The 25,914-nt window shown below is 43.8% G+C and overlaps 1 protein-coding gene across 2 annotated transcripts in view; it reads right to left on the reverse strand.

Moving 5' to 3' along the window:
• The window catches only part of SRC (SRC proto-oncogene, non-receptor tyrosine kinase), a 130,644-nt gene extending 104,879 nt beyond the window's left edge, over positions 1-25,765 (reverse strand). For both annotated transcript variants that reach the window (XM_060230906.1, XM_060230905.1), the window contains exon 1: positions 25,014-25,765. The gene's annotated coding sequence lies outside the window, so the exon portion shown is untranslated. The remainder of the gene's footprint in view (positions 1-25,013) is intronic.
• Between the last annotated feature and the right edge of the window lie 149 nt (positions 25,766-25,914).

Genomic DNA, 25,914 nt, shown 5'->3' on the forward strand with positions numbered 1-25,914 from the left:
CCCTCAGACATCTATCAAAATATAACTGGAACTCACTCACACATGCCGACTGCCTACTCACTGTGTGCTTTTAAAAACTCCACTGTCCATTATATTAGCACACAAGACTCATCCTTTAATGAACAGTTGTGCTTAACAAGGAAAGTGAGAGGAAAGTTACCTGCCACTACAACATATTCTTTGCGTAACCATAAGAGGTTAATTGTAAATGCCAGGATCAAAAACCAAGGGTTGAAATGCTATTCTGAAGCCTGTCTCTAACCCGTATCCCCCTTTCCCTCATCCTCTGTTCATGGCCACAGGTAAGACTCACACTGCCTACAGAGCATCCCTCATTCCCGAACACCCCTGAGATTTAGTATTTGCCATTCAAACACAGGTTATATAGCTCATGTTTGAAAGACCTGTGTGTGTGCTATGTGCTGTCAAGGCAGTTATGATTTATGGAGACTCTATGAATTAATGACCTCCAAAATGTCCCATCATTAGCAGTCTTGCTCCTTTTTTGCAAGCTGGAGGCCATGGCTTATTTTATTCAGTCAATCCATCTCATGTGGGGTCTTTTTTCCTCCTGTTGCCTTCAAATTTTCAAGGCATTATAGTCTTTTCTATTGACTCTTGTCTTCTCATTGTGTTACCAAAGTACAATAGCCTCAGTTAAGTCATTCAAGCTTCCAGGGACAATTCTGGCTTCATTTGATCTAGAACCTACTTATTTGTCTTTTTGGCAGTCCATGGTATCCAAACAATTCTAGTCAGCTCAGATGCTTAAGAGGTACAGCCTGGTGAGTAGCCATGTTGATCCATTAGAATAACCCCCCAACCGCCAGATTAAATTCTATATGATTGGCTCCTACCTACAGGAACAGGGAAATCCTTATTGTGAGCATATAAGTACACAGGGTAAATTTTGATATCCAATGTGCTGGGAGAGAACTAGGTACAGAGACACCATTTCTGGAACACCTCTAAGTTTCTGCTAGCATGCAATTCCACCCTTAAAGATTCAAATCATCGGCATCAGAAGATATGTTCTTCATTTTCCAGCTGTGATTTGGCTGAAACACCTATCATTTGTGCAACACCAGAGTAACCAATAAATAACTGTTGGCATAGTACTGTGCTACCACTGGGCATGTTTGTGCAACTGCTTTTGTCCAGTGCCAAGGAACATAAGCAATCATTGCCATCTGTAATGCATATATACCAGACAGCAAACACTGTAACCAGATGCCTTCAGTAAATGAACAGTATAAATGTAATGTAGCATAATTCATTATAATTCCATCATATGGTTTTCTACATGCCAAAACATGCAGTCCAAGTTGTGTCTGGCCTTTTCTCTTCCAAAGATCCCAGACCATTCCAGAAATCGAGATTTAGAGCAATCCCATTACAAGATGTGTGTGTTTTGTACTTCAAAAATGAAAACATTCTGTTCTGGGAGCTGTGTAAATTATGATAACTGGTACCATCTGCACACATTGAACCTGCATAATTTATTGTCTTTCTGGTATTCATGGAAGTAGCGACACTGAAGCTCAGTCCCTGGATAAAAAGCAAGAAGCTAGAGGAGTGGCAGAATGATATTTCACCAGACACTGCCCACACCCTTTTCACACTGTTTTTGCTGCCATAAGGGCTAGAAACCTGAAAGCTGAGGCTCTCGAGATGCTGTTGAATTGAGTTCCCAATATTCAGTTCAGAACCAAATCATTATGGAATCACAACAAAAGACATACAGACTTGGATCCACTGAAGCATTTGTGTGGATGGAAGTTCTACTTCTCACTTTCTTCTTCCCCATCACAACCCAAGTGTTCGGGGAGGGACAGTGGCTCAGTGGTAGAGCATCTCCTTGATAAGCAGAAGGTCCCAGGTTCAATCCCCCGCATCTCCAACTAAAAAGGGTCAAGGCAAATAGGCGTGAAAAACCTCAGCTTGAAACCCTGGAGAGCTGCTGCCAGTTTGAGTACACAATACTGACTTTGATAGAACAAGGGTCTGATTCTGTATAAGGTAGCTTCATATGTTCATGTTCATATGTACTAAAATGCCCTTTTTTGTGGGGAGGGGTCCTTGATCCTCACAACCAGCATATATCAGTACATTATGGGCTAGAGCAGGAGGGAAAAGTTGAGAAAGGTGTTCTCCAGAGGCAGAAATCTTTCCATTCATGGAAATGTGCTCATGGATCCAAGCTTTAGCCTTGTGCATCACCACCCTGCAGTTTAAAGGGAGAGTATGCAGATGTGTCATGGGTATAAATGATATTTTGAAGATTGAAATGCAGCTATAAACGTGATACATTCCTCTAAAGAAACGTATCCACAGAAAGTCAATGATTTTTGTCATTTTATCCTGTACCACAACATTAAGGTCACCTGTAACTTTCTGTTGAACCAGGAATTTGTAAATAAAATCCATTTACCTACAAGTTATATAGTTTTTCATGACCAACACAGACTACAGCAGTACTTGCAAACCCAATTCAGTGAAATGAGTTTTCATATCCAGCTACAAATGCTTGATAGTACTGCAGCTTTCCAGTTTTCCAAAGCCCATTTCATTTTTACAGCAATCAATAGATTTGATAATGACCTTCCCTATCAAAGTTTTCCACCATGTTTCAAAGAGTCAAGCAAAATTACTGTAGGCAATCATATCAAGGATGATTCTTTATAGATTTCCAATAACTCCTGTATTGCGTTACAAAATCACCTGCTGAGAATATAGTCTCTTCCTAGTACATCAAATTTCTGGTCACAAACAATTTTTAAAAACTGTTTCTTTCCCTTCTACTGTAATTTGACTTCTTTTTTTACTATTGTTGTATGCTCCTCTGGGTGCAGTCCTAAGGATACTGATCTGGGTACAAGTTCTACTGAATAATATGGGACTTACTTCCAAGTAGACCTGAAAAGGATCATTCCCTTCAGGGAGAAAAACAGGAAATAAAAAAGTGGTCAGTCTGGTGCCCATTCTAAAGGACATTCTCTCACAAATTTCGCTCTAACAGGCCTGCAGAGATGAGAATTCTGTTAGTATCTTACACTGCAAAGGCAAGTTTTATGTATTATTGTGGATAGCTGGGTATAACTAGTCAGTCGCTGGTTCAGACAAGCCCTGGATATTGTCATTTGTCTAAGAAGCCCATTCAGCCATGCTTTCTGCTTAAGCAGTCCTTCCTTTGCTGGTTACAAGGCTAGCAACCTCTATCTCCTGAACCATTTGGCCCACATTTGCTGCCTCTAAGGTAGCCAGATCTCCGGCTACCCCAGCCCACCACTGCTCACATCAAGGCTATAATGTCACTTCTGGCTTGAACCTGGAAGTGACATTACTGTGTCGGGGTGATGCTCAAGAGTTTCAGATGAATCCTGGAGTGTCACCCAATGCAGTAATACTACTTCCAGGCCACACCTAAAATGATCTTGTGGTGTTGCCATGACACCAACAGGATTCACACACACACACACCATCTTCCAGGGGTTGCCAGCACCCCTAGTTGCTAACGCAAGAGACTATAGCCTGTAGCCTGTTCAGTTTGCTTTCTCTCATGGTAGGAGAGGATACTGTTACCAAAATTCTAGTGAGGCCTGGACATCTCTCAGAATTACAACTGATGTCCAAACTACAGAGATTGGTTCCCCTGAAGAAAACAGCAAGTGCTGAGGGTAGATTCTATGGTATCGCATCCCTGCTAGGCTCTTCCCTGCTCCCTAAATTTTCACTCTCCTCCAGCGCTACGGCCAAATCTCCAGACCTAGCAACCCTAGCAGAGGAGGAGTTAATGGTGACGTATAAAAATTAAGAACCCTTCCCTCAACCACTTTTCCAGTCCCGATTAGCCTCCTGGATCTCCCTTCTCCTGCTTATTTATTTGCCTCTTAACGTTTTTGGCTAGTAAGAGAGTAAAAAAAGACCCACAAAGCTAATTAATCCACGTTCTTTATTGGTTTACAGTGGACTGAATGGAGAATGCCCTTGGTGATAATTATCCAGAGTTCAAAGTCAAGGCACTTTGTTATCCCCGGAATCCTGACAAGAAGCCAGTCAGTACTATTATGCTTGTACTGAAGAAGAAAGGAGAACACAGAGAAGACTACCTAGGCTAAAATCATCAAATGAGTCTGTGGCTGAAGCAAGAACTGAATCTAGGACTTTTCTACGTAGACACTTATACCCCAGTCTTCTCCCAGTGGGGACCAAAGTGGCTCACAACATGGGTTTTCTTCTCCCCCATTTTATCCTCACAGCCACAGCTCTGTGAAGGAGAGAGAGATCAACTATGCTAAAGTCACCCAACAAGCTTTTATGTTGGGTGTTAGGGTCTTGAAGAGCAAGGTTTGAATCCCAAGTCCAACATGCTAACCACTATGTCACAGCAGCTTTACAGGCTTTGAGAAAGGATATGGTTTTAGTCACTGCAGCTGTTCAGCTTGGGGATATTGCCCAACAGAGTGTGGAAAAACCACAGTTGTGAATTCCAGAGGGGTAGCTGTGTTAATCTGCTACAGTCAAAATAACTATGTGTTTTCTGGCACCTTAAAGGCTGCCACCTTTATTGCAACATAACCTTACTGGAGTTTGTTGCATCTGATGAAATTAATTCATTATTCTTTATAGTGGGGTGGATCCAACCATCCTCCAAAGAGCCTTCCTACAGCCTGAGGTCCTTCCTTGTACTTAAGTAGAAGGAAAGCTTTGAACTTTGCCCTTAGAAGTAACAATATAGGGTTAAGATCCACCCCACTGCCACTGACTGTTTCTTATAAATATAAATGATTTTTCAATATATACATTTTCTTTGTAATATTTTAAGAATATTATAAGGTTATAATATTAAAGGAAAACAAACCAAACAATGTGGCAAATTAAAGACTGACAAACTGATTGTCTGATTGTTAGGCTTACTAGATTGCCTGGTGAGGTAAAAATGGGGAGCGGGAGGAATGGTGTTGTACATATGCTGAAGTCATTTCCTGCCACCATGTCTGCAACGCTCTAGGAATTTTCCTAATCTCTGTGGTCTTTACCATAGAGATCAGGGGTATTCCTAGAGTGGCACTTCGAGGTGATCACCCAGAACAGACTTGCCATGTCATCAATGCTCCCTTCTTCATATGCTGGCCTACAAAAGCTCCCTGGGGTCCCAGTACACAGCTGGGAACCCTACTGATTGTGGTGCAATAATAACAGGACCGTTATAATCTAAAAGGAGGTCTAATCTATACTACTGATTGTCCCATCCCATTCATCATGTGGAGGCATTAGAATACTGATCAATTTTTACCGCATAGATGGATCAAAGACTATATCTAGTTTCAATTTTAAAAATTTTGATTCTGAAACTATCTTTTTTTTTTTAACAGCCACATCCACACAAGTTTTCTGAGCTCAGTACAGTGATTCTAAAAGACACAAATTTGTGAAGAGAAAATAATAGATTTTACCCAATTGTCATAGAAATACAGAGAACAGTAAGCTTACTGCTAGAAGTCACAGTTAGGCTCAGATACCGTACTAAAGACTGAGGCAGTGAAGGCAAAATATATACTCAGACAAAGTCTTCCTCTTTAAGTAGTGGTACATTTACACTACACTAAATAATGCAATTTGCAACTGGATTTTTGCTATTCTTACACAGTAAAAACCCAGTTGTGGAGTGCATTATTTAGTGTAGTATGACGGCACCCTCAGATTGTCAGATCACAGCTTAACCTCATAAATTCTATGCCGGGGTCCCTGCACTGGACATAGGAGTGAAGAAATGTGCCTTTAAACAAAAATGCATTTTCCTGACAACTGAGAATTCACAAGCAGCCCCACACTTCTGGGATTATGATGAAAGGCTTTTAATTTCAGAACTGTTCACTCCAGTTAACCCTTTCAAAGTTAATAAAGGGCTTAACAGCCTTCCTAACAAGTGGGTTTCGTCTTCCCCTCAGCCCTGTCAAAGCAAGCCGGTCTTCACTGTGGCTCCCTCACCATTCCACTTCCACAAATTAACACATAAACACCAGCTGCCACACACAGCCCTAATAAATACCGTCTGTATAACCACAGCTAGAGAACAACAACAAAGATCTCCCATCCACCCACTACCCTTAAGCATTAATGCCCCAAATCCCAGCAAAGGCAAATGAAAGATAAGCATCCTCCCCTCCCACCGCAGCTCAAATTAAGTGCTTCGCCTGCTCCAGTCCCCCCCCCCCCCATACCACATGCTGCTGCCGCTTCCTGACAAGGGACTGGGTAATCATCTGCACACTCCCTCCTCTCCACACAAGAACTAAGATGAAGAGTAGCTCTCTTCCCTCTCTGAAGCTGCCTCAGCTCAGCAGGGAGCACAAAAGATGCCTGTCAAGGAATTCTGGGAGCCTCAGCCAGTTACATTAGCAACACATCACAGTCTCCAAGTCAAAGGCACAAACTGAGCTGCTGGAAACCCCCCAGGGGGAGCAGGGGAGGGAGGAGAGAGACCATTAAAATGGAACTCAGCATCTGTGCCTTCCCTGCCCCCCCCACAAGAAACCAGTGAAAGATACTTATCCAAAGGCCAGATCTTCAAGTGTGAAACAAACTCTCATGTCTATGGAGCTTTTTTCTGTTCTCATCAAGGATGCCCAAGAGAACTCCATACTCTTTAAAATCAGCCCCTGTACATCTTTGGGGGGGTCCATGAATTTACAAGAATCTGCTGCTCTTTCTGTAAAAAAAAAATTTGGTAGGCTCTTCTTGTTTCATGTTTAAAGAAAAAATCTTTCTAAACCCTTGGACCACAACAAAAAAACCCAGTTATAATCACCATGGTACCATTTTTTTAAAAAAAATCAAGACTTTATGGCTAGGGAGCTTGTCATTGTATGTCAATATAGCTAAAAAAAATAATATCTAGTATAATGTTTTTCAGGTATACAAAGCATTTCAAAATCCCTGACACAACCCCCTATGTTGCAGATGGACTGAAGCAGAGGTTTAGCACAAGGAATGAGTTGGTGGCAGTGGCAAGATTTGACCAGCCGGTGGTTACTGTGATTAGGCTCTGGAGGACCAGAATCTAACCCCTACTTTGCCATGGCAGGTCACTGGGAGAGTGTGAACCAGTCACTCTCCTTCATCCTCACCTCAGGGTTATTGTGAAGATAAAACGGAGAAAGGGAAATGATGCTGCAAGTTACTTTGGGTCTCCACTGGGGAGAATAATAGGTATAAACAAATAAAACAAACCAGGTACTTCCACAATCACACCCAGTGCTCTGAAAGAGTGGTCTGAGGACCACTTGGGGATCATGGCAGTAACCAAGGACCTATGAGTCTTTTGTAAGGATGGAGGATTGGCCATCCCTATGTCCATTAAACAAATGCATAGCCCACTGTTTTCTAGAACTGCCTCCCCACCACTGTCACCTAGTTCCCAAATCATCTCAAAGCATTAGTCAGAAAATGCATGGATTAGTTGTTCAGACTCACTCATTTAGCCTGAGGAATTCTACTTGACTAAGAGGAGATGAGTCATTATAGTTAAACTTCAGGTATAAAAATGAACTGGTTTTGAACAGATAAAAGGAAGTACTTCTTCACTCAAAGAGTAATTAACTTGTGGAATTCGCTGCCACAGGAAGTGGTGGCAGCTGCAAGCACAGACAGCTTCAAGAGGGGATTGGATGAACATATGGAGCAGAATCCATCACTGGCTAATAGACAGAAGAACACTATGTTTGGGGCAGTGATGCTCTGTATTACTGGTGTTTTGGTGGTGCTTCAGTGGACGTCTGGAGTTTTGACCTCTTGATAACACCTCGGTTTTGGCCATGCTCTTTACCACTACACCAAACTGGTTCTTGCATACATGTGCATTGTGCTAATTTAAGCACCGCTAAGGTTAAGGCTGCATTATCCTCATTCCACCTATAGCTAATAAAAGGTTCCCAAAGATGTGCAGATGTGTAGAGCCATCACTTGGGAATCAATGCTTGAAATTGCTATGTAGCATTGGATCAGTATGTACTTGTGATGGACTGTCAAGGGTTAATGCTTCACAGAGTCCAAGGCATTAACCCTTCACAAAAGCATGAGTCATTAACCCTTGATGGTCTGTCACAAACTCTACCAAGGATAGCGACAGCTTTGCAGCATCACCTTGTTATGCAATGAGTTACCTGTGTAATATTAAGCAATTCTCCTTACTGGCAAGCTTTCCCTGCAAACAAAGAAAGAAGTTTCTAGACTTACCCCAAGGTCACACAGGAAGTCTGTAGCAGAGTCAGGGCTTGAATCTAGATCTGCCAGTCTAGCCTTTTTCAGTATAGCCAAAGTTCTAACCCTGTTTTCTGTCAAAGACTCCCATAGCACTATGTAATCACCATTTACAAAATCAGTTACCATATAAGATATATCATTAAAACAACAAGAAGAGGAAACAGATCAACAAAGAAACAATACCCGAAGCAAAATCAACAGCAACTCAACAGTTCAGCCACACTAAGGACTACCATAGCTATTTTAAACCAGCCAACCAATGGACAAAAGCTAAGAGGGAAGAGACAGAATGCCTCCTCACAGGAAATGAAGATTCTGCAACCTTGGTGCTACCACTGACAAGGCCCTGGTCTCACACAAGCATCCAGTGAACCCTACTATATTGTAGAAGGAGAGAGAAGATCTTACAGCTTGCATAAGCTTTCTCGAGATCTCTTAGGACAGACAAAACCAGCGATTCAGTTCATAGCTAAATTTCTGGGCTACTGGGCTCACCAAGATCATCCACATTTGAACATAAGAACATGAGTCGGGCCATTGCTCCATTTCAGACTGACAGTCATGAGCTCTACAGCAGAGCAACACAAACCAGGGTCTTTTAAGGAGACCTAAATATATGGTCTCCTTGATCACATCCCTTATGAATATACAGTGGAGGTGAAGAATAGGTTTAAAGAACTAGAGTTGATAGACAAAATGCCTGAAGAACTATGGACGGAGGTTCATGACATTGTACATAAGGCGGCCATCAGCACCATCCCAAAGAAAAAGAAATGCAAGGAAGCAAAGTGGCTGTCTGATGAGGCTTTACAAATAGCTGAGGAAAGAAGGAAAGCGAAAGGCAAAGGTGAAAAGGAAAAATTCACCCAACTGAATGCAGATTTCCAGAGAACAGCAAGAAGAGATAAGGAGGTCTTTCTGAAAGAACAATGCAAAGCAATAGAAGAAAACAATAGAATGGGAAGGACAGATCTTTTCAAGAAAATTGGAGAAATCAAGAGTACATTTCATGCAAAGATGGCCATGATAAAGGACAAAAACGGTAGGGACCTAACAGAAGCAGAAGAGATCAGGAAAAGGTGGCAAGAATACATAGAAGAATTATAAAAGAAGGCTCTCAATGTCCTTGACAACCATGACAGTGAAATCGCTGAGCTTGAGCCAGACATCCTGGAGTGTGAAGTCAAATGGGCCTTAGAAAGCATTACTAACAACAAAGCGAGCAGAGATGACGGTATCCCAGTTGAGCTATTCAAAGATGACGCTGTTAGTGATGCACACATTATGTCAACAAATTTGGAAAACGCAACAATGGCCACAGGATTGGAAAAGGTCAGTTTATATTCCAATCTCAAAGAAAGAATTGAACATGCCAAGGAATGTTTAAACTATCGCACCATTGCACTCATTTCACATGCCAGCAAGGTCATGTTAAAGATCCTACAAGCTAGGCTTCAGCAGTATGTAGATCGGGAACTACCAGAAGTTCAAGCTGGGTTTTGGAGAGGTAGAGGAACTACAGATCAAATTGCCAACATTTGCTGGATTACAGAGAAAAAACAGGAATATCAGAAAAATGTCTATTTCTGTTTCATTGACTATGCTATAGCCTTTGATTGTGTGGATCACAACAAACTGTGGCAGGTCCTTAAAGAGATGGGAGTACCAGACCACCTCACATGTCTCATGAGAAACCTGTATAATGGTCAAGAAGAAATGGTCAGGACGGGATATGGAACAACTGAATGGTTTAGAATAGGAAAAGGAGTTCGACAAGAATGTATATTGTCACCCTGCTTATTTAATTTATATGCAGAATACATCAGGCGGAATGCTGGCCTGGATGAAGCACAAGCCGGAATTAAGATTGCCGGGAAAAACATCAATATGCAGATGACACTACTCTAATGGCAGAAAGTGAGGAGAACCTAAAGAACCTCTTGTTGAGGGTGAAAGAGAAGAACACAAAAGTAGGCTTGAAACTCAACATAAAAAAACTAAGATCATGGCATCTGGCCCCATCACACCTTGGCAAGTAGAAGGGGAAGACATGGAAGTAGTGACAGACTTCACATTTCTGGGATCCAAGATCACCGCAGATGGTCACTGTAGCCATGCAATTAAAAGACATTTGCTCCTTGGGAGGACAGCTATGGCGAACCTGGGCAGTATAATAAAACGTAAAGACATCACCCTGCCAACAAAAGTCCGTATAGTCAAAGCGATGGTATTCCCAGTAGTAATGTATGGCTGTGAGAGCTGGACCATAAGGAAGGTCAAGCACAGAAGAATAGATGCTTTTGAGATGTGGTGCTGGAGAAGAATCTTGAAAGTCCCCAGGACTGCAAGAAGTTCAAATCAGTCAGTCCCATGGGAAATCAACCCTGACTGTTCCCTGGAAGGTCAGATGTTGAAGCTGAAGCTCAAATACTTTGGCCACCAAATGAGAAGGGAGCACTCACTGGAGAAGATCCTGATGCTGGGAAAGACAGAAGGCAAAAGAAGGAGACGGCAAAAGATGAGAAGGCTGAACAGCGTTACTGATGTAACAAAGATGAATTTGAGCAGACTTCGGAGGATGGTGGAAGACAGGAGGGCCTGGTGTGACTTTGTCCATGGGGTCGCAAAGAGTTGGACTCGACTGTGCGACTGAACAACAAGTATATGGTCAGGCTTAATGTTGGATAAAGTGGTCCCTCAAGATACATGTGCTCCGTACCATTTACAACTTTTTGAATTGAGCCTGGAAACAGCCTGAGAGTCACATTCCCATTCAAGCTTTTAAATCAATTCATTAAAATGTAAGGAGCTTCCTTCTCTGGGGAAGGGCAAAAAATGCAGAATGACCAATTGTCACCTGATCGGTTCAGCAGTTCCATGGCTGTTGCTGGCTTGCTTACTTATAAGGAAACATAGCGGTTGCTCTTCCAGTCATATCCCAGCTCAGTCCTTGTAAAGCAAAGGACTCCTAGCTTTTGTGCCTCACAAACTAAATGCTCCAGAATGTTTAGTCTCAGCAGTGTAGAATAAATAGTTCTGACCTGAAGTCAGAGCCGGCTTTTCTCCCTGCCCCTAACAGCACACTCAGTTATAAACCTGCATTCTTTTCTACGGCCTCCCTGGAACATCTTACAACATGCTTGTTCACAATACAAACAGAACTAACTTTCCCCCATCAACTTCTGAATCTTGCTTTCCAATAGCGACAAAAGTGCAGTGCTCTTTCTTTCTTTCTTCCCCTCCCCCCCCCCAACATTTTCTCTCTACAAGCCTGAGAGCCTTTTCTATTCACACAGCTGTGCAGGGAGATCACAGTTTTGAGCATGCCTCCCCCCCACCACCTTCAAGGCTGTGTTGAGTTTAAAACTATAAACAAGGAAATCCAGTGTGAAATCCACAGCAAGGCTGGATTTCCTCCAGAATGTGAGGAGAGAAACACAGCCCAATGATAGACCAGGTGTTTTGCTTGTAAAATGTTTCATCCCCAGAATCTCCAGGTAGAAGACTTCCAGTTAACAGGCTGGAGGGGGGGAAACAACTTGGTGAGCTACTACCAGCAGAGAAGAAAATTACTGGGTATGGAAGGACAGACCTCTGCCTGAGTCTGTATAAGTTTTGTTCTGACGTGGGTACATTTCCATGCAGCAATCGCCATGCAGCCTCCAACTTGAAATTAATAAGAGTATTAAAACACGCTAAGTAAGGAAATCTTCAGAGTGGGACTTTTGACTGTGTTTTTTGCAGCATGCCAAAGCAGCCAAGAAGATTTATGGCTGCGGAAGCAAAGCTGGAGCAGCTAAGAGACATGGACAGGACTAGGAAGGAAATATGCAAGTGGAATCCGAGGGCTGGTTACCCACAACTCTGCACACGGGGAAACAAAGGAAGATCATCATATGAGAAAGGCACCTGCCCTGCCAGCTCATACCAAATAACCCAGTGAAGCAGAGAGAGATCAAAATCAGTGTTGGGAGAACAAAATCTTCTTTCCACACCCTCCCAAGCAGGACTATCTTTGGAGTCAAACTATAGACAAGAACCTGGCCTTTTTGCTTGTTCCTGTCCACACACTATTATATCCAAAATTCAAAGCAGTTCATGAGCACTGCCCATCAGGCAGGTCAGTAATACTATCCTTATACTGTAGGATTGCCAGCTCTGGGTGGGGAAATATCTGGAGAATTTGGGGGTGGAGTCTGGGGAGGACAAGGTCCTCACAAGTATAGTGTCAGAGTCCACCTTCCAAAGCAGCCATTTTCTCCAGGGGAACTGATCTCTGTTTGAGATGCATTATAATTCCAGGATTTTTACAGGCCCCACTTGGAGATTGGCAACTCTAAGGAGACAAGGAGATCTGGCAGCTTGCTTAAGCCTTTGAGATATTTCATAGGACAGGTAAAAGACCAGCAATCCAGTTCATAGTCAAGTTTCCAGACTACCATGCTACACCAAGAACATCGACATTTGAACATATGAACTTGAGTCAGACCACTGTCTATTCCTTGAGTCAGATTGCCTATTCTACTGACAGCCATGTGCCAAACTCTTAGACAAAAGAAAGAAAGTCTTTCCGAATAGTTGCTAAGATCCTTGAACTGAAGATGCCAGAGACTGAAGCAGGAATCTTCAGGAATCAGAGCATGTGGTCTAGCAAACTACATCCATCCAAGACCCTGCTCCCTATTGCCTCCAAGTGTTGCACCAAAGAGAAGGTTAAAAAGAAAACATGCACCAACTTCTCTGGCATTCCTTGCAACTCTTTTCTTCACCCTGATCTTCATCTGACTGCAGTGCCTCAAGCAACCCTGCCAACAGCAGCAGCTTCCAAGACTCAACTGGCCACCCACCAAGCAGCTGAAGACTGCAGTGCCAAACCACATGACCCTGCAGACGATACACACAAACAGTTGCCAACTCAGGCCTGGGAAATTCCTGGAGATTTGAAAGCAGTGCCTGCAGAGAGAAGAAACTAGAGGAATAGGTTTGCCAATCCCCAGGTGGGGGGGCAAGGGATCACCTGGTTTGGAAGCCCTCCCCCGCTTCAGGGTCATCAGAAAGCAGGGGGGGAATGTCTGCTGGGCACTCCATTATTCTCTATGGAGACCGATTCCCATACGGTATAATGGAAAATCAATCCATGGTTATTTGGGGCTCTGAGGGGCTATTTTTTGCGGCAGATGCACCAAATTTGCAGCATAGTATCCAGTGCCTCTTCTCAAAATACTCTCCACGTTTCAAAAGGATTGGACCAGGGGGTTCAATTCTATGAGCCCCAAAAGAAGGTGCCCCAACCTTCATTATTTCCAATGGAAGGAAGGCATTTAAAAGGCATGTGGTCCCTTTAAATATGATGGCCAGAATTTCTTTTGGAGTTCAGTTATGCTTATCAAACCTTGCTCCTGGCTCCACCCCCAAAGTCTCCAGATATTTCTTGAATTGGACTTGGCAGCCCTATAGAGGAGGGATTTCACATAAAACCTACCACAGAGTTTGCACTCTAAAGCTGCCATTTTCTCCAGGGGAACTGATCTGTGTCATCTACAGATCAGTTAGAATTGCAGGAGAACTCTAGGCCCCACTTGGAGATTGGCAGCTCTACTGGTTGCATAGTTGACATTAAACACCACAAAAACTGGTTGCAACAATAAAAGTAAATGTCTTCAGTCATGAGAGTAAAAAGTATATTGCTGTTAAATGTTTGTGAATTAAACTCACCGGGATAGGAATGACTGATGAATCTTACTGGTCAGACCTACTGAAGGCTTTAATACTGCAGACAATTAAAGAAGCTTCAGTAAATACAGATAACCTCTGCACAGAGTGACATTAGAGGGCTCCAGAAGTCGGGGAAAGAGGATGAGGATGTTTAAGAGATCAGCGATCTAAACCCTTTTGCTTCTTGTTATGGCAGAAATACCTACAGTAACATGCAAATATTCTTCTCAGCAAGGATCCTTGTACTTGTTTGACAGACCAGTTAATTGCACTAAGCGCTTTAGAGTAATACTAGGGGCCTCATGATACCTTTAAGTCTCCCGCTTATGTGTTTGCTGCAACAAGCTAACACATATTCCTCTCTGGAACGGCAATACTACTAGGAGGTCATGTTCACAACAATATTCTGGCAGAGATTATTTCCTAAAGAATGATTGCTCTGGCATCACAGCTGCCTTAGAAGCTACACCCTTCTCTGGGTTTGGGGCTGGCTACTCTGTGACAAAGATACACTCTGTGTACTCATAGGCATTTTTCTGAGGTTTCCAGAGCTATGCCTGATTCAAATGAAATCCCACTGGCTGTGAACGCAAGTTCTAGAGTTCATTTTACAGGGGGGGAACCAGCAGTGCAATCCAAGGCAAAGCCAGTCAAAGCACACTGACATCCAGAGGACAAAGTTTGTGTCCAGTGGCACCTAAGATTGTTTAATTCTGGGTATAAGCTTTTGTGTGAATGCACTCTTCATCAGATAGGCATGGCATATGAAGATGTGTGTATGCACACAAATGCTTATACCTGGAATTAAACTCTGTTGTCTTAAAGGTGCCATTGGACTCAAGCTTTGTTCACTTGCTTCAGACCAACATGGCTACCCATCTGAATCTGAAATCCATAGGCTGGAGGTCAGTACCTCTGCTTAGGATTTCACTGCTAATCACTGTTCTACAACAAGCTGTTATACCTGCTGCTGAGGCCCATTAAATCAAACCAGTTTTGCACTAGACCTTTAATCCTGGTTTAGGCCTGTCCCCAAACTGACATTCTATACTTGAATCAGAGAAACCAACTCTATGACTTGATAATTCTATGATTTTAGTGTAGAATGCAATCTTGGGGCAGGGTTAAACCAGGATTAAAAGTCTAGTGCAAAACTTGTCTCAGTGTCCAAATTTCCAGTTTATAAAAGCTTCCCTGCTTGGTTACCTAGAAGAGAGAGGAACAAAGGAGTAGCTATGGACAGACGGGACTCATAAGAATGTGCATTTTGGGCATTCCCCCATCTGTATTCTTCAAGCTACTTTCCAAATGCCCAAGCTGACTACTACTGGCTGTGATGTTCATATTACTAAAAGGGAAGTTGATGATAAAGACCTTATTATAAGTGTCCAGAGGGAAATTTGGCAGAGAGACAGAATTAGCTCTCAGAACTTCCTGTTTCCCTATTCAGCAGTTTGGTCACAAAAAAACACATTAATTTTCAACTCATTCTTCAAACAGCCTGCAAAATTTCTAAATATGTGCCTCGTTTCAACTATCAGTCTTCGCCACTGGGTGAGATTCTGAATGGTAAGGTACGCAAAATGAAAAACTGAAGATTATGAGACATTATGGTGTTGGATTGGGTGGCTTATGATACGGCACTGTAATGCTCTAAAACAAGACACTGTGCTTAGAGCCAAGATTAGCATCTGGATTATTACAGTAATCTTTCAAAACAAAGCAAATCCATTACAGTAATGGACTAGGCAGCTGTTTAAGACAACACAATTCGAGAGGCTTTAATCTATTAGAAACAGTGTGTGATTCTAGGCTTGTACATGGCTTCTGGCATAACCAGTTATCCGCAAAATTTCAGAGTACACCCCAGACACCCAGTGGGGTTTCTGGAGAACACCAGGCTCACACATCTAGGGCTAGGAAGAACAATCTTGAACCAGCCATGGCTGTGGGAGTCAACCCTAAAACTATAGCAAAAAGAAACTAGTTTCTTATGGGAAGGGTTAGATTAGGGCAAGAGGATATAATTCAGAATTATATCCTTTCCCCACTTAGACAGTCAAAGCTTGGGTCAAAATGGAAAATACGATCACTTATAGCATGAATGAAATGAGCTAGCAGAAACAGTCTCTTCCAAGCTAGAGCGATGTAAGCTTGTTCTACATTTTGGAGGATAGAATTAAAAATTCTTTAATAATCATTCTGTATAACTGGCAAAAGGAAATAGTAAAGCTCGCTAGGACTCAGGAATGGATTAAGGCCAACTGATGCCATCAGCACAGCCCAATAATGGTTCCCCTCAGCCCTTCAATTACTTACCTGATAAGACATTAAGACTCAGTAAGTGCTGAAGGTGAAAAAAGAAATTAAACACTCGTTTTCTTATATATGTATATGTGTATATATGTATATATGTGTGTATATATATATATGTATGTGTGTGTGTGTGTTACTTGTTTAACACTAAATAGCAGTAAGCAAGATAAGTTAAATTATTCACTTACAACTAAAGTCAGTCGTATAGAATAAAGTTAGAGTCCAGTGGCACCTTTAAGATCAACAAAGTTTTATTCAAGCTATGAGCTTTGTGTGCACACACACACTTCCTCAGATACAATGAAATGGAAGAAAACCATTCAAACTTATAGACAGGGCTGAGTAGCCAATTAGAATGTAGCATGATGAAGACATTTTGAGACAAACTGGGAACAACAAGCCAAGTGTACAGGGTCAACAGCTGTATGGATTCAATTGAGGGAGAACAATGGTTGAAGGAATAAATATGTCAAAATAGGCGATACGTCTGTGTAAGAGAATCTTTTCAAATTGTTTATTCTATTGCTTCAGACCAACACGGTCACCCACTGGAGTTAAGAGCACAGGGGAAAACTCTGGTGTCCCCCTTCCCTGTGGTGCCCTCAGGACCTGCTTACTTTGCTTAATTGTTAGTCCAGGGCTGTTTGGACTGCACTTCTTCAGGCTGCAGGTGAACAGATGTCTGCATGTTTGAAGGGGGGGGGGGCATTCTCCTGCACATGGAATGACTCTCCATGGCTGGGAGGAGGCTTCAGCCTAGACTTCTCCTTGATGTGTTCCTCATCTATGTGCAAGGAGTGTTTTGCATGGGAGAGCGTTCAATGCAAGCTTTCCTATCTGCATACAGTGTGAAGTGGTACAGTGCAAAGCAGAAGTAGGCAATTCCCAGCATCTGTGCTAAAGAGCAGTACTCCAGACCATTTTGTTTGGCCAGCAGAGTGCTCTGTTCTCTGCTCACTGAACTAGGGCAGCATTTGTGGGTTGAGCTCGTTTCCAGGGGCCTAGCTCCTGACTGATACTCCCACAGACAAGATTTTCCATCCACAGAATGTGACTTCCGGGGAGATTAAGCCACAGTAGGAGGGGAGGGAAGTCTGCTGCAAAAGTGAGGAACTGGCAAAAAAAACCCCAAACTCCACAAATTTTTAAATGGGATCCAACCCTGTGCAGCTGACCAAGTACAGTCTTCATCTCCACCCCATCTACTTGGTGGCCATCTCATTGTTTGTTTGTTGACACATTAACATTGTCTCAGATTTGGGGCTTTGGAGATCTCCTGGAATAACAATTGCTCCCCAGATGACAACTGTTCCCCTGGAGAAAATGGAGGCTTTAGAGAATGGACTGACTCTATGGCATTGTGCTCCTGCTGATGTCCCTCCCCTCCCCCAAACTCCCCCTCCCCAAGCTCCACTACCAAATCTCCAGGAATTTCCCTATCCTGAATTTCAGAACCCTATTTCAGACAAGACATTGTAGCCTTTTGGTCACTCAGGTGCAGTAGTTTGCCTATTTCTAGCCTACAAAATACTTTCTCCTATTCTAGCAAATGGTTCCAAGAGACAAAATAATGTTTGTTTGCTTTAAAACAAACTGGATCTATGCCACTGAGGGGTTTTTTTTTAAAAGTGACAGGAGTCAAAGGGGAGACTAACTCCAAGGAATTTTAACACCCACTAAAATGAAAGATCACTGGAAGGGTTTTCAGGAGGGCTGTGAGAAAGGAGGCGAGAGGAAGTGAGGTCATCTGGGAATTCATTCTGAGCCGATAAAGGAACAAGCTAGAAATGGAGCTGCAAAAAGCAGACAGCACAGGAAACAATAGATCTTTAGATAGCCTTTCAAATTTCCTCAAGCGATGCCAAAAAATGCAGTCATTAGTAGAAGTGGTTCTAAGACAGAGCTTATATTAAAAATCTGTCAGAAAAGGAAGGGATGGATGAATTGAATTAATTCAGTCTGGGCTGTCTCCCCATCCCAAAAGAGGGGTAAACTGAACAGGAAATAAATGTAAAAACCAAAAAAGCATACAGAACAATTAAAAGAGACAGAAAGTGTGTAGAAACTCAATCACCACATTGCATGTCTCTACATCTGTAGTAGCAATGAAAGCAGCATGGCATTTTGAGCTGAATGGAAGCAGCTCAAGTCAAGCTAGGGTGTTATTCATCACTTCAAAGACCATTCTCTGTGTTGGACCAGCATGCAGACTCCTCCTCAGATGAGGCGGCTGAAGACTCAGAGAAGGAAGCTGGGCACCACTGCAGAATAAGGCAGTTGAGACACCTCCAGCACCTCCTTTAATTTTAAGGAGGACCCCCAAGAGTCTGAGCAAGCCTGCTCACCCTGGGAACAAGCCCTGCATTTGGACTGAGCCCCCGAATCACCTCATCTGAATGAAGTACTCACTGGCATAATCAGACATGGTACTTTTAAGTACCAACAGCTAGCTTGTAAAGGGGAGAAGCCAATATCTCCATCTCCTTGCAGCAGCATTTAAGGCCTCAAATCACCCACAGCCTTTGCTGGAACATCTATGTGATTAATTCTCAGACCTTGACCTTGTACAGGACAATCAGTTTCATTAGATCTAATGTGCTGGCAAGTTCTCAGTCTAAGCCCCACTGGAATGAATGAGAACTCTTGTAGACTGGGAAGGAGCACTGCCTTCGGAACCAGAAACTATTTCTTCAACACATTTTTGCTAACATACAAGATTAGGCAATATCTACTTCAGTTCCAGAGATATTTCTGCCAGTAAATATTCAATAAGCCCACTATAAAGGAGCTGAAAGGTGAGCGCGCTGACAGCCAGAGCTGTCTTTCAGTTGGATAAGGATACATAAAACTAGTACAGGGCAATGAAGCTGGTGAGCGGTTTGGAGACCATGTTCTATGAGGAAAGGGGGAAAGAGCCGGGAATCATCATGTTGGAGAAGAGATGCCTGTGAAGCAGTGGGATTGCAGTCTTCCGATAGCAAAAGGAATGGCATGTGGAGGATAAATTTTAGTCATGCTGGAAGACTCGGATCACAGCAAAGGAGTCTTGTCTAAATTTGAGGAAGAACTTCTTGATGGTCAGGTGTGCATAACACTGGAATCATCTCCCTCACAAGGTGGTGAGTTCTTTGTTGCTGGAGGGGCTTGGGTTTTTTTGAGATTCCTAGTTTCATTTTCTGATTATACAGACAGGCGAATCCTTTTATTACAGATTTGAGCAAATCTCCTTGAACCATCCACAGTAGCATGATCCAGATTTTAAATACATGAAACCAATGACCTTTCTACACTGATTCTATGTCCTCGAAGTGATTCATATCTTCCAACAAAGGCCACCTAGTACACTAGGTATGACCTCTCTTTCCATTCAGCAGCAGACAGAGTGAACCTTCACTTCAGAATTAGGGCAGGTGATTCAGTGCTTCAAAAGGATAACTAAGCAACTGCAGAGTCATCTTTTGGAGGGAAATTCCAGACTTTACAGATGAACAAGTCCCCAGTGACTTTCCAGTGACTGATGAATTAAAGTTGCTTCCATGGCAGAAAAAAAACTGCTTGATTTTCAATATGAGAGCTATTTTACCAGCATCTAAACTTATTAAAAGCTTGAAGAACACATGTTAAGAACACCCAAAATGAGGTCTGCTTCAGTAATAGATACAAAAACTACCACCGATTTCTGCCTCCTATTTCCAATTCATTGTGCGGAAGGGAAACTTTGGCACCTCTTCCTGTGGTAAGAGCCACAAAATCCTGAGGCAGAGGCCAGCTTGCTCATCTCTAGGCAAATCTAAAAGTCCCCATTTGAAATTATGGGGAAACCCAGGGTAAAAAAAAGTAAAGGCAGTCCCCTGTGCAAGCACCAGTCGTTTCCGACTCTGGGGTGATGTTGCTTTCACAGCATTTTTGTGGCAGACTTTTTACGGGGTGGTTTGTCATTGCCTTCCCCAGTCATCTACACTTTCCCCCCAGCAAGCTGGGTACTCATTTTACCGACCTCAGAAGGATGGAAGGCTGAGACAATCTTGAGCAAGCTACTTGAACCCAGCTTCCGCCAGGATCGAACTCAGGTCGTGAGCAGAGCTTAGAACTGCAGGACTGAAGCTTTGCCATTCTGCACCACGGGGCTCTTAAACACAGGGTACAGGAAGTATATACCACCATAAAAATTTAAAAGACCTCGTACTTATAATAGTTATACTAGCTTTCAGTTGACGTTACTTCTTTCTCCGGTCAAGAAAGACATATAAAATACAGATTTCCATACAAAAAATGTTTGCGCAACTTGTAAAGGCAGAAAAACTGATTCATTTTCCTAGTGTTAGGTCAGTTTCATTCTGCAGCCATCTGTTCTCCCTTGCTTGATTCAGATCTCCTAGGCAGTGGAGAGGGACAAGATCAGAAGAAATACATCCTAACAACTGGCTATCAGGTCTTATCCTGCTTCAAATGGATAACTGATGAAACAATCAGTGCAAGGGTTTGTTCTCAGAAGTTGAGGACAAGCCATCTCTAGAAGGCTTTAGAAAGGAAGAATGATTAAAAGAGAATCCTACCATGGAGGTGCTTTAAACTGACTGTTTTGTGGTTCCCTTCCATCCTCTCTCAGAGGTGAACCAGAGCACCTCCACAAACAGATCCAAAAAGCAAACCTGGCTTGAAAACAAAGCATTTCATTAATTAAAGAGTTTAGTGCTCCTTTTGCATGACTGTAGTTCTGTCTTCCATAATAATGGTTAGAATGGAGATTTCTCGACTGATTGGCCCTTTGATCCCAGGCACTGACCTTCCATATGGAAATGCCTCAGGGATATCATTAAAAATAATTCATACCAGTCCATAGACTCCAAAAGCAGTGGTGTTTGAAGGTCAACTATTTGACCTACAACCACCACTGCTTTTGGAGTCTATGGACTGGAATGAATTATTTTTTTTCAAGAACCAAGCTCCTTACAAATACAGCATGAGAACAGACTAAGAACAGGTGTCATGCAAAGGTCAGAGTATTGGACTAGGACAAGAGACTCAGGTTCCACTCCACAGTCTGCCAGGAATCCCACCAAAGACCTAACACAGGACAATGGGATGGTCCAGGCTAACCAATCTCATCAGACCTTGGGAGCTAAGCAGGGTCAGCCCTGGTTAGCACTTACGTATATAGGAGACCACCAAGGAAGTCCAGGGTTGCAATGCAGAGGCAGGCAATGGCAAGCCACCTCTTACCTTGAAAACTCTACAAGGTTGCCATAAGTTGGTTACAACATGACAGACTTTACCTACAACACAAAAGGGAAGGAGCACCCAGAATACATCCACAACAAGACCCAGGTATGGAAATGTAATGTGTAGCTATGCCCTGGCGGACCTTGGGACAACTGCTATCTGCTTATCCTAAGCTACCCTACAGGTTTATTCCGAGGAAGAAGTTAGAAGCAGAATCGTGTATGTTTCCCTGAGTTCCTTGGAGGAAGGGTGGAATAAAAATTTGAGAAATAAATGCACATTCACAACTGAATGGCATCCCCCTGAGCATTAAAATAACCAGTCTAGCTGAAGCCCAGAAGGAACACCAGCCACTCCCTGACTAGTTACAACTGGGAGGGATGCTTCCTGATGAATCATATTCATTTGCCTTGTAAGAGTCCTGGCAAACCAACAGAGTAGTCGACCAATGCCACTTTATAACTACTCATCTCTTAATAGGATTAGTTTAGACTACTACATTTTAGAAAACTGAAAAATAATTTTATGTTTAATGTGTCAAACAAGGAAAAATTATAGAAAACAAATTATTTTCAGCACAGCAGACAGCTCACAGGCATGTTTACATATGGTATCTTAGATATGTGGATCAGACACATCTAATCTAACATGATAGAGTTTTCAGTTCCCTCTGACAATCCCCTCAAACACAATACTTAGCAGTGGAGCCAGCTCTCATATTTGTCTGTGAGTCAGAGCATTGAGCAATTGTGTCTTGAGACACTAGGAGGTAGATGTGTGAGTCAGTACTTCTAAATGTTTTGTCTCCAATACTCTCATTTTTATCACACATTGCCACCAATGCTAGCCTGTATTAGCCTAAACAAAAAGACCTTATGCTGGCACCTTAAAAAGATTAACCTATTTATTGTGATGACTGGTATATGAAGGGCATGTGCTATACCACAATAAATGTGTCTGTCTTTTAAGGTGACACAAGAGACACTTTGTAATCACTCTTACTAGCTTGATGTTCAAACCCATTCTTGGTTCATGGTTAAAGGAAGGCATATATGTTGAATGGGACAGGTAGGCCTCTGCATCAGCAGCTAATTGGCAGCAGAGAATACATTTCTGCAAATTAACTTACTTATGCAATTTACTATCCCATTAAGTGATAGTTTAAATCAGATTAAACAAGCTCATGAAAGTTAGATCTGTCTACAGCAATTCACTATGATAATCAAGTAGTCAAGACTGCCGCAACTGGAATGCTAGTTTAACTCCAATATTACACAGTTTTTGTAGGACTGCCTCCACCCAGCTGCAAACTGAGATGATCAGATAAGGCCTTTATTCAAGGAGGTGGTTTTGACCTTTAAACCACTATCTGTGGGACAGTCTCCTCTATCAACCTGCCTGGAATAACTCTGCATAGGACAATACCTATTAGGCTTGATTTAGTTTGCTGATGGTTTCTATCCTGCTAGTGTTTAAAAATAAAATAAAATTCCTGGGTGGTTTTTTTTGGGTGTACATCTGCAGGCCTGTAAGTCACAGAGACTTCTGGGGCATGGAGGACATTCAGAGGTGGCTGAGTAAATCCTGCCCCTGCTTCCCAGCTCCTGGTATTCCAAGGAGGTCTCCCATCCAAGTACTTGCCAGGGACAGCCCTGCTTAGTTGCTAAGATCGGATGAGATCGGGCTTGCCTGGACTATCCAGGTCAGGGTGTTTGTATTTCTGTTTTGATAATGGTGTGCTATTGTTACTTCCTTTCCAATGATTGATTTTACTTTAAAAATAAGATCTTAGCCACCTTATGAAAATGGAAAGGTGGCATGGAAACAGGCCCTCCATATTCAGAACTATTTTTTCCTCTGAATAGCAGGATTTTCAGACCGGCTGCTGTCCTCGTGCCCTGGCATCTGGCCAGCCACTGTCCAAACCAGAATGGCTGGATCAAAGCAAAGTTCTTTGCTCTTAAGATACTTCCTCCCTCAGAATTTAAAGCAATAACAGTGGCACAGAGTACACAGTTACATATATACAAATTGATTTCTTGTTACTACATCCACAGTGGCATTCAGCTAACACTTTTTATGTGTTCAGAGGGGGCTTCACCTGAGTTTTCTCAGCCAGCTTTATCCTAGTTCTGCAAGGCATCATTCCCACTATATCATCCCAGGCTGAGAGAGCTCCTAGTGATTTGGGGGTGGAGGTGAAATTGAATCCCCGGGTTGGCAGTTCACACCCTTGCCAGGCAGAACACATTATCCAATTCTCATTTGAGGCACTGAAAAACCCTGGCTGGAACAAGCAGCCAACATCAAGATACAATACTGAACCATCCTAGGGGATCAAATACTCCACAAGCATTTCAAGCCCGGCCTAGTGACAAAAATATACCAGCAGCAGCACAGAAAGGTCTGGGACCCTCGCTTCAACCGCAAATGCCGGTTAACCAGTTTCCCCGGAAGCCACGAAAGAGTTAACCAGACTAGGCGTTCTTGTGATTTTTCTGAAGGGCACACACACAAACACACCCATCCCCCAGGCTCCCAAGAACAACAGGCACCGTGACAATGAAGGGTCTTCGACAGGCCACCCCTTCCAGCCGCTTCGGCACAAAGCAGCAGAAGTTGCAGCCAACGATTGCCCCATTTGTGGCTGAAATCGCTTCCCCGTTTTTCCACAAGATTAAATCCTACCACCCGTTGAAAGGCGTGACCGGGTTTCAAGGCGGAGAGGCGGGGGGCGGCGCTCCCAGATCATATACTACGACCACGTAGCCACACACACCTTCCATTTACCCCTTCCCCCGCCGCCCTCTACACTCCCCCTGAAAACGAAGAAGTGTAAAAGGAGCTGGACTGGAAAATCATAGACGCGGGGCGTTATTAATATTGCATGTTTTGGCCTAGATACGGCTGCCCTCCGCCCCTCTGCCCTTGTTTCTTCCCCCAAGATTTGACATGTACTACGGGGGAGGGAACGAGGGTCTTCAGTTACGCAGAGGACCCAAATCCTCACCAGCGATCCAAAGGCGGGACCACAACAAAAGAAAGTGAATCGGCACAAGTCGTGCGTCAGGCTCTCTCCTCCCTTTCTTCACCGCCGGTTCCTCCTCCGCAAACCCCTCCCAAAACAAAGCCCCCACACGCAGGCGAGAAAGGAGATGGAGAGCGAGAGAGCCGCTTTCCAAACAACCCCTTTTCTTTGCCTCCTTTAAAAAAAAAATAAATCCCGAGACTTAACCAATCGGTGCCACTCACGGGAAATTAACCGCTGTCGTTTTCAAAAGGAGGGACAACAACATCCCGAGTTTCGCAGCCGATGGGCCGTCCGACTCCCACCTCCCCCGGCTCCGGCTATTAACAAAGCTCCGCGGATCAATTGCAACCAAGGGCTAGTCAATAGCAGACGCCGCCCGGCGGCTAGGAAGGGAGAGACCTTTAGCTGCACATTAACCAGCCAAGCCCCCTCTTGCAAGCCGCGCCGAGCTGCAGTTCCTTACCTTCGTATTTCCTCCTCCTTTCAGCCTCGTTAAGAGGCAACCACAACAGTCAGACGGTGGTTTCCTCAAACCGTCTCCCTCCGTCTCTGCCTTCCCAAGGCCGGGCGCAGATCTCGCAGTGGGACCGAGCTGAACTACGCAATCGTCCGAGTCAGCAAACGATCCCGAAGGGGGACAGCCGGAGCTGGACAGCCTCCGAGGACCTTAGGCGCTCTCCGGCTGGTTCATCCTGGCGCTGCTTTTCTTGTCCATTAGAAAGAACCGAGGGGAGGAGCAGGAGGAGCGAGGAAGGCAAGGAAGCCGCGCGCTCAGCTTTGTGCAGAGCCTGCCGGTAAATGGGCGAGCGTGTCGCGCGTGTCTTTGGCTGTCTTTCCCCAGCCGGGCTGAGGGATGTCCTTAAGCCCTGGCTCCGCTGCCCCAGCCCCTGGCTACGTCTCCTGGCTACGCTGCCCCAACCCCTTCCCGGTGCCGCGAAGGCAAAAGGCTGGAGGAGAAAGGCTGCTTGCAACTTGGAGCAATTGCGAGAAGTGATGTCAGCGGCGGAGGTTCACGCCCGCCTGCGGCTCCAGCCACCGGCTGCTGCTGTTGCTCTTTCTCCCCCAAAGTGAATCTCCGTGGATTAGCCGCCGAGCCAAGAGGGGCCGGCACGTATACGCGCCCCCTGCTTCTTGGGGCGGGCCGTTGCTAGGGCAGTAGGTAGGCCGGCACTGGCGCAAGCCCGCCTCGGTTGCCTTTCCTTCTCCTGCGAGCACAGCCGCGGCCGGCCGGCGGCCTGCCTTTTATTTCCTTTACGAGCCCTGTCTCCCCTCCTCCTTCCAAAAAAGGAATATGGCAGCGACACCGGAAGCCGCTTTCAAGAAAGGGTGGGAAAAGAAGGCCCGCGCTCGCCTCGCTCCCGCGT

Source organism: Heteronotia binoei, chromosome 2 (genome assembly GCF_032191835.1).
Source record: "Heteronotia binoei isolate CCM8104 ecotype False Entrance Well chromosome 2, APGP_CSIRO_Hbin_v1, whole genome shotgun sequence".
Taxonomy (NCBI): Eukaryota; Metazoa; Chordata; class Lepidosauria; order Squamata; family Gekkonidae; genus Heteronotia; species Heteronotia binoei.